This window comes from Tachypleus tridentatus, chromosome 6, assembly GCF_004210375.1.
Source record: "Tachypleus tridentatus isolate NWPU-2018 chromosome 6, ASM421037v1, whole genome shotgun sequence".
Lineage (NCBI taxonomy): Eukaryota > Metazoa > Arthropoda > Merostomata > Xiphosura > Limulidae > Tachypleus > Tachypleus tridentatus.
In genome coordinates this window covers 139701847-139716343 of record NC_134830.1, presented here as the reverse complement: position 1 = coordinate 139716343, position 14497 = coordinate 139701847, and the positions used below count along the sequence as shown (strand labels likewise).

General features: G+C 35.1%; 1 protein-coding gene across 1 annotated transcript in view; it reads right to left on the bottom strand.

The window, feature by feature from the left end:
- The window catches only part of LOC143253826 (uncharacterized), a 45333-nt gene extending 34792 nt beyond the window's left edge, over nt 1–10541 (bottom strand). Inside the window, exon 1 of the mRNA XM_076508244.1 lies at nt 10090–10541. The gene's annotated coding sequence lies outside the window, so the exon portion shown is untranslated. The remainder of the gene's footprint in view (nt 1–10089) is intronic.
- Between the last annotated feature and the right edge of the window lie 3956 nt (nt 10542–14497).

Genomic DNA, 14497 nt, shown 5'->3' with positions numbered 1-14497 from the left:
AAAGTCGAAACCCCCTCCATAAGGTAATGGTTTTAGCCCATATAACAGGTACTATGTAAAACTTTATCACAACCAAGAAGTTGCATATTACAATCAGAGGGGTCGCTTATTGCAACCAAACAAGTTAAATACACAACGTGAAAGGCCACATATCACATCCAGAGAAGTCACATATTACATCTAAAGAGAACACATATCACTTCCAGAGAGGTCAAATATCGCGGGCAGAGAGGTCATGTGCAGTATTCTGAAAATATAGCAATCTGGATTCCGAGAAATATTTACCTCGAATCCATTGATTTCGAGATGGAATGTATTTTTATTTTTAGAACAGTTTTTTTAGGTTATTTCTAGTTTCAGGATAATACAAATCTCTGGTGACGCTAAAACATGAAGTACTGATATAATGTTTTCATCCACAGCTATTTTATATTAACAAAATAAATTATAAACACCATTTTTTCTCCCTATTTCAAAAACAAGACCACAGTCATTTCTGTATAATTTCGAACTTTTTGGCAAGGTTCGTTTTAGAGCAAAACCACATTTGGCTATCTGCTATATTCATCCCGTGGAATTGAACCCCAGATTTTAACGCTGTAAGTTCGTAAACACACCGCCTACCCACCGGGGACTTCGGTAATAAAAATGACAACGTTTCGTCCTAAAGCTGGAACTAATTGTTGTTGCGTAATGATATAGTAAAATAATTTATGCCTTTAACTCGAGAAGATATTTTCTTTCGTTGTTTTTTTTTCATCACGTACTTAGCCTGAGTTGCAGGAGTGAATACAGGAGGGCTGTAAATTGTTGTGTTTTTTGTTATTTGCTTTTTTTTAAAAAGGACAAATATTTCATCATCTAGTTAGTATAATATTTGAAGACAAAACAAGAACGTACAAAAATCGATTAACTTTGATTAACAACAGCAGACGCCTACGTTAGGCAGAGGTCACTAGTTAGCGGCAAGGTAATATTGATTTGTTAACATGTTTCGGAACCTTATGGAAGAAAGATGTTGATAAAGTCTATATCAAAATAGCAATCAGTGTGTACTCTGATGAAGGACTTAGGTTTCAAACGTTGTTCGTGATTTATCGTTAGGCCTAGGTCATTAGTCAACAGTGTAAACTGATGAAGGGCTCAGGGTTGAAACATTGTTAACTTCTTTCGTGATTCATCCTAGATAATGTTAGGTCTAGGTTATTAGTCATCAAAGTGATGAACGGTTCAGGGTTGAAACACTGTTAAATACTTTTCATTATAAGTTAACATCTTTCTCGTGTTGCCATTATTTTCCAACAGGAAGGAAAGGTAGCTCAGACTGAAAGTTGCACTAGAAAAATGTCTAGTGCTTTTGTGGAGTTGGCTCTTAAGCTTCTTGTTTCAAAGGTTGCACCCACCATTAACAACTTTGTTTGAAAATACATTAACTTTTCTTCTAATATACATTTCACTTTCTTTAGGTTAGGCAGTAATGAGACAGCAAACTTCATTCTACAAAGATAAGTTTCCCTTGTGGAACAACTTAAAGCAGTGGTGATGTGCAGTGTGTTTACTGTTTAAAGGACAACTTTAAGATATGTAATAAAAACAAGGATTCTGAGAAAGCTCTAAAATAGAATATTTTAATATGTCCTGGCTAGCAACTTCTTAATTTTTTGCACTCCACAAGATTATGCACCATCATAACAAAAACAAATCCAAATGAGAACACTACCCTGGTTTAACTGTAAAATGATTTCAATAAAAACCACAACGTTGTTCCTCACAAGTCTGTTTACAATATGTCTTGGACCATCCAAACTGGGAGTGGCTGGAGTGAATAACGTGGCGGATTGTATGGACTTATTACTTCTACAAGTCCGTTTACAAGATGTCTTGAATCATCCAAACTGGGAATGGCTGGACTTAAGAACGTGGATAATCCAAGTGGAATTAAGCTATTAGCAACGGACAGCTATGGCTCATACTGTTAGCGAACTCTTGTCAAATAACTGAGATGAAATTGACCAGACACCTACTAAAAGAAAGAAGAGAAGGTTAGGGAATTACGTGGTGAATGTATACGAGAGACTTGATAACAGTGCAAACACCCAAACCCCAGCATTAGCAGTGGTCATGAATGATTGTCTTGAGTTATTTGCTGATGTTTGCGTCACCCATCTGCAGAAGACCATGATGTAGCCTTTGATTCTGAATCAATACATAATTTAATCATGATGCCAGCCCAACATCATGGAGCTTCACGTAGCAGTGGAACTTTATATTTCAGCTATCTGGTCGTCCTCAGCCATTAGTGTTACTCTCGAATAATTACAAATCGTATTTATGGTTGTTGTGGGTGAACTGTGATATACACATATTTGTTTGTGTTGGCTTTTGTTCAGCACAAAGCTTCTTAATTGGCTATATGTGCTGAGTCTACAATCAAACCACAAATGTGAGCATTATAATCCCTCAAGCCTACTCTTGAGACATGTCCTCATTTTCCAACCAACAAATGCAGTACTTGCCCCTTGAATTGCGAGAACCACGATAACAAAACTTTTAAGTTGGTGCCAAACAAACATAGAATATGAAGTCTTATAAGACAAAATAATAATAAAAAAAAGAATATGTGGATTTTCAGCCAAAGTTAGGTCAGCCACGTGTTAGTAGCAATGGTTGAAAACACTTCTATGACACTCCACGCATGCGTCAAGCACGACCAAACAATGGGGTAATGTTCGCCACCAACTCGTCGCGCCGTGCTCTTGTTGTGAGCGCAAATCACGGGTGTTCGCAAGTTGCAAATTTAGTTGTCGACATGAAACGTCTTGAGCCAATTGTCCTATTTATTAATTCAGTAGTGAACACAAGCACAGTCCTCGTTAAAAAAAAACAAAAAAAAACTTTAAAAAGATGTCGAAATGAACCTTAGCACTAGGTTAAAAACTGTTTCACTACAATACGATCCACCAATCACACCGGGACTACATTTTAATTCTCAAATACGGTTTTCCCATAGACTATAAATAATTACGAAGAACGAAACAGAAAATAAAGAACCCTATTTTAATTTCTTAAAGTTTAATTATTTCTGTTCACTCTGCCGCACGTCAATTTCTACGCAAACATGAATATTTGATTTAAAAGGAAAGTTCCACTAGAACGATTCACAAACAAAGTTTATATCAGTGTTGTTTTAATAATCCTTCAACACCAGAGTGAATATTGTTGTCTGTCCATATATGAATGTTCTAAATACTTAATAATCCTTCAACACCAGAGTGAATATTGTTGTCTGTCCATATATGAATGTTCTAAATACTTAATAATCCTTCAACACCATAGTGAATATTGTTGTCTGTCCATATATGAATGTTTTAAATACTTAATAATCCTTCAACACCATAGTGAATATTGTTGTCTGTCCATATATGAATGTTTTAAATACTTAATAATCCTTCAACACCAGAGTAAATATTGTTGTCTGTCCATATATGAATGTTTTAAATACTTAATAATCCTTCAACACCATAGTGAATATTGTTGTCTGTCCATATATGAATGTTTTAAATACTTAATAATCCTTCAACACCAGAGTAAATATTGTTGTCTGTCCATATATGAATGTTTTAAATACTTAATAATCCTTCAACACCATAGTGAATATTGTTGTCTGTCCATATATGAATGTTTTAAATACTTAATAATCCTTCAACACCAGAGTAAATATTGTTGTCTGTCCATATATGAATGTTTTAAATACTTAATAATCCTTCAACACCATAGTGAATATTGTTGTCTGTCCATATATGAATGTTTTAAATACTTAATAATCCTTCAACACCAGAGTGAATATTGTTGTCTGTCCATATATGAATGTTTTAAATACTTAATAATCCTTCAACACCAGAGTAAATATTGTTGTCTATCCATATATGAATGTTTTAAATACTTAATAATCCTTCAACACCATAGTGAATATTGTTGTCTGTCCATATATGAATGTTTTAAATACTTAATAATCCTTCAACACCAGAGTGAATATTCTTGTCTGTCCATATATGAATGTTCTAAATTAGGGACAGCTAGCGCAGATAGCCCTCGTGTAGCTTTACGCGAAATTCAAAGTCCAACAAACAAACCATATACATATATATATTGTAACATTATGTTCACACACCTTATTAGTGGTTAGTGCTCTTGGACTGTGAATCCGAAGGTTCATAGTCTAGAGCTTGTTATTGGAGTAACATTCAAATCCGCTGTACTGTTCAGACAAGAATAATCCAAAACGTAGGGTCATCGTTCTGTCCGAAAGTAGAGACGGTTATATGCAGATAATAGCCTTTCACGTAGCTTTGCATGAAAATTCGAAACACACTTTTTTGTAACGTTTTTATTTAAAACTGAAAATAAAAAGTTTTATAAGTTTTTGATAAGATAATCATGATAAGTTATCAAACTTTTAATTTTCTCTTTACGATGAAGCACCCAGTACTGGGAGAGAGATATAAAGTGACAAAATACAAAGTTTACGTCACCGTTTATCATGATTGTAAGGTGGAGACAATTATCAGTGTATCTAAAAGTGTAGGAAGCAAAAAGATATTAGTCAAGCTACAAGGACCAGTCTGCGTCAAACTTACTCCTAGACCCCCATAAAGTATGGACTGACCTTCTGGGTCCGGTTACCTACCCCCCTCCTATATTTGACCTTGCTAACTCTATAAATATGGAGGTAGTTCTTGAACACAAAATCGCAATGACAACCAAAATAGAATATAAGGATAGCCGTAGTTAAGTTTTGAATGTAACACATTAAGACCTCCTGACATGCACAGAAAAAGAGTCCCGCTTTTCGCTTGGAGTAGCCGTGAAGGCGGTGGGTGCTACTGATTACTTCCTCTTTCTTATCCTGCAGTCCTAAGTTAGGACTATTCCTGAAACTTGGGGGCTCTGATCTGGAGTGTTTGTACATGTGTAACGTAATGCACAGATGAGGTTGAATATACGAAATGGAAAAGTCCTACTTTTACCATGAATATACGCGTCTGATGTTACAGGGTTGTCAGTGTGTAAATTAAGTAAAATATATAGATTCATATTATAATATGATACCTAAATGATCTCATTTCAAATTTTCAAAAACATTGTTTTATGATAAGCTTGTAGTTTTCCTTTTCAACAAAAATAATTTACAAAAACCAAAATAAAAAAAATCACCCGAATTAACTTCAAACAAATAGCAAAAACTTTACAGAGAAACAGAAAGCGCAGGGTTGAATAACATAATTAATACAATGTCTTTTCTCGTAGCAAGACTAGAATCGTCTGGAAATACATAAACTTATGGGTTTCGTGCCATGTAAAAAATCAATTATTAAATGACTAGACCTACAATAGGAAATAGTTTTGTCGATCTATGATAGTTTCAACGTTATTCTAATTCGTATTTGAATTTTTAGACAAGTTACTAAAGTTAACTGGCACTGTTTTTAAATTCGTTCTCACCTGAAACGAAACGCTGTATTTTATTGTAACATAAGGAACGGTTTTGTAAGATACGTAACGTTACGTCCTACATCGTTTCACGTCCCTTGACGACGTTGGGTAAAAAAGATAACACGTCATTATCTTCGAAGTAAACCCTTCAGCTTTCACCAAACAACCATTCTTAACCTCTTTCCACAAGATGACACGAGCACTGATAACCTAAGGGGTTCGTAACCGTCACTTCACCGACCCTATTTCTTTCTGTGCAACCTGGCATGTCAAACTTTCGACTTTCAGCTAGGCACGTCGTTTCCGGGGTCGCACAGATCAACGACACGCGAAAAATGCTAGCAAGAAACGGTTCATCTCACGGCTATCTCGTGCAAATAAGACTTTTATGTGGGTCACAAAAACTAAACCAAAAACGAATTATTCAACCTAAAATAGAATCTAACCGTGTTTCTGGAGTTTAGGCCAGCTAACACTAGCACGAAATAAGGTAATTTTTTTACATTTTTTCAATTTACATTTAGGCCTAGAAATACAACTTTCTCGCTCAAACTTTAAGATGGTTAACGGTGCTTCGGGTTTATCTGGGTACAAATATACTTCTTTACATACAATTTTTAAACTAAAAATTATACAGACTGGTGGCAATTTAAATAGACAATGGCCGATATTAACTGACTTCTTCCCCCCAAAAAACCAACAACAACATAAAAACACCCGATTGGTACTTACAGCTACTCACGACACTTTTGGGTGATGAAACGAACAAAACTTTTTAAATTGACCCAGTACTTATAAAACATGCTAATTAATTATCATGAAACAGTTGGGTGCTATCATGACAGTTCGTGTTAAAGTTCATTTAAAAAAAATAACGAGTGAACATTTAAAGTATATCTTTACAATCTGTTTTGTTATTTTAATCACGTCGAACTTTTAATTATGTTTAAAGTTAATACCCTATATTCCCATCTTGCTTCCTTCACACTTACCGCTTGGTTGTCGCGTAACGTTTTGCTTCAGCACGCTTTCTTTTTCTCGTACGAGTCGAATTGCGCGCGTAGAATTTATCAAAGTAACGTTAAATTAACGAATTGAGGTCTGGTATTCGTCACGGTACACAAAACAAACCAAACGTTTCCTAAAAATATCTTTGAAGACGTACATATTTTAAAATGAAACGATTGTAGTAGGTCTCGCCAAATAATTTGAGAAAGCAGTCATGTCTTACTTTGACGTTTGGTAAATGGCATCAAATACTTAACGTATTTTGGATTTTCAATCATATATATATATATATGTCACTTTAGGAAAAAAAAGTGTTTCAGATAAACCACATCGAAATATTAATTTTAGGCCAAGCGTAATCTAAACAATGAAAGCATATATTTATCGCTTTTATTATTTAGTAACAACTGTCTATATTTAGAATAGATTTAAATGTTGGCTATGAAATATATTATCACCAGAAAAAAAAAATCACATTCGGTTGTAGAACAAATAAAAAAAAAATTATTTTCAATAATTTGAGCAATTTCTGAAAACCAACATTTGATTTTTACTGTTATAACACACCTACAACTTCAATGTACGGTAACCTTCGGATCCCAAGTTCGATCACGAGACAACAAGACTTGGACTATTTGACGTATTGGTTTAGTTACAAAATTCCTTAAAGTTCAGTAGGCCTAACCACATCCACAATGTTTTTAAGAGTTATTGTCTGGCTTCTTTTCCTCCCTTTATTATTGGGAGTTTTAAATTTCTACTGACTGTTCTGCCTTTCACACTGCAACTTCTTTAAAGCCTAGCACAAAATTATATATATACTTTGGTGAAGTTTGGATCACCTATACAGTTACTCTAATGTCTGACATTAGGTGACGTTGTTGTTGTTTTTGTAAAAGAAAATACATTGAATGATTTTTAAGTCTCTTGAAATTCTGTTTTAAATAAAACATTTCTCTTGAATGAGAAGAATAGACTTGCAGGTTGTAAAAGACAGATCAGATGTTTGAAGAATGCAGTTAAATCTAACAGTGAAAAATTTTATCAAAATATCAGTTACGTAATTTAGTAAGGATTTCATTTTTACTTTGTTTGTTGAACTACGCTCAAAGCTACTCGAGGGCTATCCGCCCTAGCAGTCCTCAGGTTGAAGTGATACAGCTAGTCACCACAACCCACCGTCAACTTTTGGGCTACTTTTTTTACCAAGAAATGATGAGATTGAACGTACCATTATAAAGCTGTCACAGCTGAAAGGACGAGCATGCTCGATGACGACATTCGAACTCACTACCGCAGATTGTGAATAAATTTCTTTATCCACCAGGCCGTGCCAGGGTCTTAAAAATTAGATGTGTTTTGCTATTGTATTAAGTAATTATATTTGCAGTGTTATCAATATTTTAGATACAACGAATATGGCATGTAGGTACACTTATTTTACTCCATATATATTTGATTTCAACATTACTTATCATGAATTTTAAGAGGTTTAAGCTAAATATTAAATGTATCGCCTGCTCCAACTTAAAACTGTGTTGCGTGAATTATTCGGCTGTTTGATAATACAATTCTGTATTTCGCCTTTTCTGCTCAGCCGTCGATGTTCCAAGATGGCGGAAGCGGTTAGACCTATTAGTACTTTTCACAGTCTTTTTTTCTAGCAGTATTTTCGATCAACATTTCGTCTGACTAGGTCTTGTGTATAGTACTGTCTGTTAGAAAATGTAAGAGAAAAACGTTTGTTTAAAAGTACATGTGTTAAAAATATAAAAAACAACAAAAATTATTGTATTGCGCACCCAGAAAAAGCAGAACCTAGTAACTATAAAGAATATAAACAACTCTGACACAAAACTCTAAAGTGTAAAATATTTATACTCTAGTTAGTAATTCAATCTGAAGGCTTATAACGCTAAAAACCAGGATTCGATATACGTAATGGCAAAGCATGGATAGACAATTGACACTCCTACGAAAAGACGTTTCTAGTCCTGATTTCTCCAAGCCCGTTCCCCTGGCTGTGGTTTCGCTAGATAGTAGATAGGGTCAGTGGGAATCTCGTTAATCCATTCATTAATGGATTTAAATGGCAATTTCATTTAAATACAAAATTATTAGCCTAATATTAATAACCTTTCAAGTTGCTCTGGGGCCTATTAGGCCCCACTTTTTGTAGGAGTGTTAATTGTGTGTAGCTTTGCGCTCAACAACAAACCCAAAATTGTATTTATAATTACAAGAGCATGTCTCCATGGCGGGGGACTCTAACTGGAAAATTACAGCAGAGGCCCATCTGAAATATAGCCTTTTAACTTTAAGGATACTCTATACCAACTAATAGTAGGATTGACCGTTTTATTATAACGTCCCAACAGCTGAAAGGACGACGGGACCTGAGCTTGCGACTAGTATATTGCGAATCGAGCACCCTAACTAACAGGCCAAAATATAGAGGGATTGTATAACTCCATATTTAATATTATTATATCTTAAAAACGTGACCAAAAGTTTCATTAGAAGTTGAAGCACTAAATAATGCTAAATTTTACTGAGGATATGACACACGGTATTTCAAAACCACGTTAAACTGCGTGAATAACTGAATCGTTTTAAAACTGCGTTACACTGCGAGAATATCTGGATTACTTTTCCCACAGACTAGCTTAGATTATTATTTTACTCTGTTTGAGCGATATGAGGTTGTTGACTTCAGTAAAATACACGTGAGAGTCTAGAATTTACTGAGCTTTTTAAATAACATTTTCACTTTGGTTACGATGCAATTCGAAACAGAAAACTAACACCTATATCCTGGCCGGAAACCTCCCAGGATAACGCTTTGATCTTGGAACTTCTTCTAACGGCTAACCTTACAAATTTGGAGATCCTCAAGACACCTAAGGATCTGTCCGTAAGGGACAGTACTTTATTTGAGGTGAGGCTTAATGTGTTGATTTAAATCACGTACATCGAATACTTTCTGGGAAACATGAGGGATATCGGCATTAGCCGTCCTTAATTTAGTAGTGTAAGATTAGAGGGAAGGCAGCTAGTCATCACCGCCAACCCTTGAGCTACTCTCTTACCAATGAATAGTGAAATTGATCATCACAGTATAGCGCTCAGACGGCTGAAAGGGCGAACATGTTTGGTACAACAGGGATTCGAACCCGCGACCTTCAGATTACGAATCGAACGACCAAACCATGCGGCCATCAGCGGAAAGCTTATAGACTTAAGACACTAAAGTTTAGGGTTCGATAGGGTTGTGAACAGAACGCATCTCGCCCATTTACAGTTTTCGGTAAAAGTGGGTACACTGAAATCAGCGGTTAATCAGTTTTCATTTTCTCATTTCACAATGCTGGCTTTTTATTTGTTTTACATTTTTATCTAAACCGGACAAATGCTTCCATGTAATAAATATTTTCATCAGAAATAATCACCTACCCAGAATACCCGTACATCGCTGTAAAGTTCCACTGTCTTTAATTAATGAAGTGCTAGTTTCAGCCATCCGATTCATCAATTGACAGTTTTCTCAAGTGTTTCGAACAAATTCTACACTATAAAATGATAACTTACCGTCACGGTAAGTATCTCTTCACTTCCGGTCACGTTCTTTTTTTTTATTCGCTACCTCGTTTCAGCTCGAGGGGGGTGGATAATTACAAATAAAGTTTCGTTGTGTTCAAAAACTCACGTTCGCTCGCATGGTGCACGTAAGTCGGCACATTTCCTGGCCTACTTTTCTGAAAAGTAGGGAACGCTTTCTCAAAGTTTATGGATTTCGATCAGTGTGTGTTTTCTTACATCAAAGCCACAGTAGGCTATTTGCTGAGTTCACCGAGGGGAATCGAAACCCTGATTTTAGCATTGTAAATCCGTAGACTTACCGCTACACTAGTGTGTGTGTGTGTGTGTGGGGGGGTGATTTCGGTCAGATTTAGTCGTAGAATAAAAATGAAAGTTGACTGCCACGTGCGAATATCAAACAACTGTCTTCCGCATGGTGTGGTTCGTACGCACACACACGAATAATTTGTAAACGTTAAAGATGTGAACCAAAAGTGATATTAAATATCATCTTCCATTTTTTGTCTTTCTGTTACCAACTGCGCATTCTTTACGTGATATTGCATTTAATATAACTAGAAACTGGGCTTGAGTTGTTGAAATGTCTTTAAACAAGTGACGTGACCAATTTTATGTTGGGAATAACACCTCAGATAAAGAGTTTAAAAGCTCCACCTTGCTTGTTGTCCAGTAACAATGTACACAGATAAATTTTTAAGTTTCATAATTTCCACGGGATAAATTTGTTTTATCAAATGACGTTAAAAACAAACAGTGATGGCCCAGCTGAGTAAAGTATTTTGAGAAATTCGTTTGACCCAATGGAGACGGACGAAACTGGAGTAAATCTAAAAACATACAATCATCCAGTTATGAAATATCGAATAAGTTACAAAAACAAGTTTGGCACAGTTTTATAAACAAACTTCCTTTTTTTCTGTATTATACTGTTTACAATATAATCCAAGACTTTTAAAACATTCACACAACGATATTTCTATGTGCATGCACACATTACAGTACAAAAATATGACGTAAAAAACTTGGCGTGTTCTAATGAAATTACATTACTGCTTTAAAGTTTTGCCATTTACAATAAAGTGGCATACCGATATTACATACAAATATATAAAACTTGTCGTAGACGATTTGATTAGTGAAGACAAAATGGGAACAAACCACATATTTCACTGCAGCCATCACTAACTTAGATCGTGACGACTTCCTTAGCAAGTTTCACTTTCTTTTTCATACTGAGCTTATCAGCTGGTTTGTCCCAGTTTTTCTCTTTATTGTACGAATAGGAAACCATTGTTCAAGGTCAGCAACAACGGGAAGGGCAGCGTCGGAGTGTATATGTTCCATTACAGCACGTGTTTTCCGCGTGGTGTAACCAACTACGCGCAGTGCTTCTGAAACATGGTCAATTTTACGTTGTTTTTAGATTTTGTGTTACTTGTAGAACAAGGTATAAGCTACGGAAAGCAAATTCTCTGTTAAAAAATATTATAAACCTTTCTTTCCAGACAAAACATAGTTATTAAATGATTATTATACGGTGCAAATGACTACATCTGTTTTTCCAAGGCCTGCGTAGGTCAGATGCAAACAAATGAAGGGCTATAAAAAATTTCATAATTTCAATTCAAAAGCCTGGTTTATTGCATTCATAGTGTCGATAAACCATATTAACAGTTTGATGTTCGAGGTTACAAATACGAAGAGTGGTTTATTACGATCGGCGGGAACCTAACCGAAATGAAGTTATTTTTATGTAATCCAAAACACTATTCGACTTTACCTGTTACGTCGCCAATGACACACACACAAACAGCCGCCATATTAGCAACACCAGATGAAACTTTGAATATTTCTCTTAGATCATTCCTAGGACAATAATTCAAGGAAAAGCTTCTAATAGTCAAACTCATCGACTTTTAATTTAAATGTAATGTTTACTTGAAAACTACGAGTGAAATAATAATAATAAAGAATAACAATCGAGTTTGTTGTCAATAAGTTATTTGATTTCTTTTGGTCCGAAACAATTATATTGAATAATTCAAATTTATAGGAGCAATTTATATTAAAACTAGATGTCACTGTCATCAGATATCAATACATTACATCTGGTACGTTATTTTTAATAGGTGTTCTATACACTGATATTACAGCACATATTCCCTTTCTTTAGAGCGACATGTTTCAAAACTGGTACGTCATAACATAGGGTTACCAACAGCGTATTTCAAAAATTCGGGACAGTTTCTTTAGCAACTTCTCCTCCAGATATTATTGTTAATAATAAACCAGTAGTTACCACTGACATTTCCTTCTGCCTTCTACACCACTCTAATTCCAGGACAGAAAGTTTCGTCTTATTGTCCGTTAGCGAATTCACGCCGGTACAAAATAGAAAAGCTCTAGCCATATTGCAACTGACAAGTTTGAAATCCTTTTGTAGGTTTGTATTCCCATTGACACTTGTATTAACAGTCTCTTCATTTTGTTTTTGTTGTTGGCTGTTTTTAATTTCGCGCAAAGCTAGCCGTCCCTAATTTAGCAGTGTAAGACTAAAGGGAAGGCAGCTAGTCATCATCACCCACCACCAACTCTTGGGCTACTCTTTTAGTAACGAATAGTGCGATTGACCGTCACATTGTAACGCCCCCACGGCTGAAAAGGCGAGCATGCTTAGTGCGATTGGGATTCGAACCCGCGACCCTCGGATTACGAGTCGAATGCTTCAACACGCTTGGCCATGCTGGGCTTTTTGTTTTGTTTAAACTCAGGAAAACTGTACAGTGTTCCCGCTGTTTTACGCCTGGACCTAACGTTTCACTTCACCTCGTGTAAATATTTACTATAACTAGTGTTAGACGTTAACATTAGTTCAGTAAATCATAGAAATAATTCTGGAATACAAAATTATCCAACTTCACACATCTTGCATGATTGGAAACTAAGGCAATAATAAAACTGTCTTTGTACAGTGATAATACTTGCAATACGTTGAAATAAAGGGTACGTAACATTTTATATTAAACAAGAAATGTCACTTGTAAGCTGGCGACCCCATTTTGTAACACATGTTCCAAATGAAAATTTCGCCTCATCATCATCGCTTTGATTTCTTAACCGTCAATTGGCGCGAAATGGAAAGGCTAGATTTGATTCATTTAAATTTATAACGACGTTGGAATGCCAGGGAATAGGAATATATAACTTTAATCACACAACGTCTAGACTAGCTAGTACCGACGAGGATTTTCGAGCAATACCAGAGCTAATCATAGTATAGATAGCTGTCATAATCAGTTCCACGAACAACTGCAGTGGTGTTAAAAGAATTAAGGGTTATTATTATGAGTTTTATTTATGTCATTTATAAATCAGAACTACAATAGCGATAACAATACTATTTTTTTTTTTAATTATTTAGTAGTAATATGTTTTCTTTAATTAACTTTACTATATTTCAAAAGTGACTAACCAGTAATTTTATCACTTCCGTTTTAAGAGCACTGCTCGTTTGTAATACACAACGGGCTATCTGTGATCTGCCCACCACGGGTATAAGAACCCGGATTCTAGCGTTGTAAGTCTGCAGACATTCCGCTGTATAAAATACAATAGTTTTTATTTTCAGTCTACCAGCCTTGTTAAATATAGCCCATCACCAGAGCTGGTGATTTATAGTTCTGATGTATTACTGAAACCAGGTGGCTGAAAATGTTTTAATAACATTTTGTCTACCTTTAAGCCAAAAAAGTTTTTCACTCAATACAGTAATACAGTGAACCAAATTTTTTTTTTATTTGTTAAGAGTTCGTGTGTAGTGGGATAGAGTGATTAGTTTCATGCAATGTCTTTACAGCTATTTACGGTTTATTTAAAACACCTTAAAGCAAAGTCGTGTGATTTACAACCTATGTAAGAAGTCCTTGGTACACTTGTAAAACAATGATGATATAGGAGTAGATACATCCACGTGTACATATAATGTAATTCCAAGGTCTAATATATAATAGTACGTCACATTAATTTCTACTGGTTTAATTAATAAATGTTTTTCATTATTTTTAATGAAATGAAATTAACAGCATGCTGAGGAAAAAGAACGGTAATTCTTTTTACAACCAGTAAAATGTTATACTGTTAATATACAGTAATTATATAGTACATTATATTAACCAACTGGTAGTAGTCCAAGACTGGTAATAAAACCTGCACAGTACAATACTTATTGCACTTGAAGTATTTTTGAGTGATATTCTGCCATTGCAATGCCCATTTCAAATACTAAAATAATTCTTCAAAGTACCTTATACATCAGTGCCCTGATGAATGTTATGTGAAAAGTGAATACAAATACAATAAATAGAAACAATGAAGCATGCCTGTTTCACACAAAACA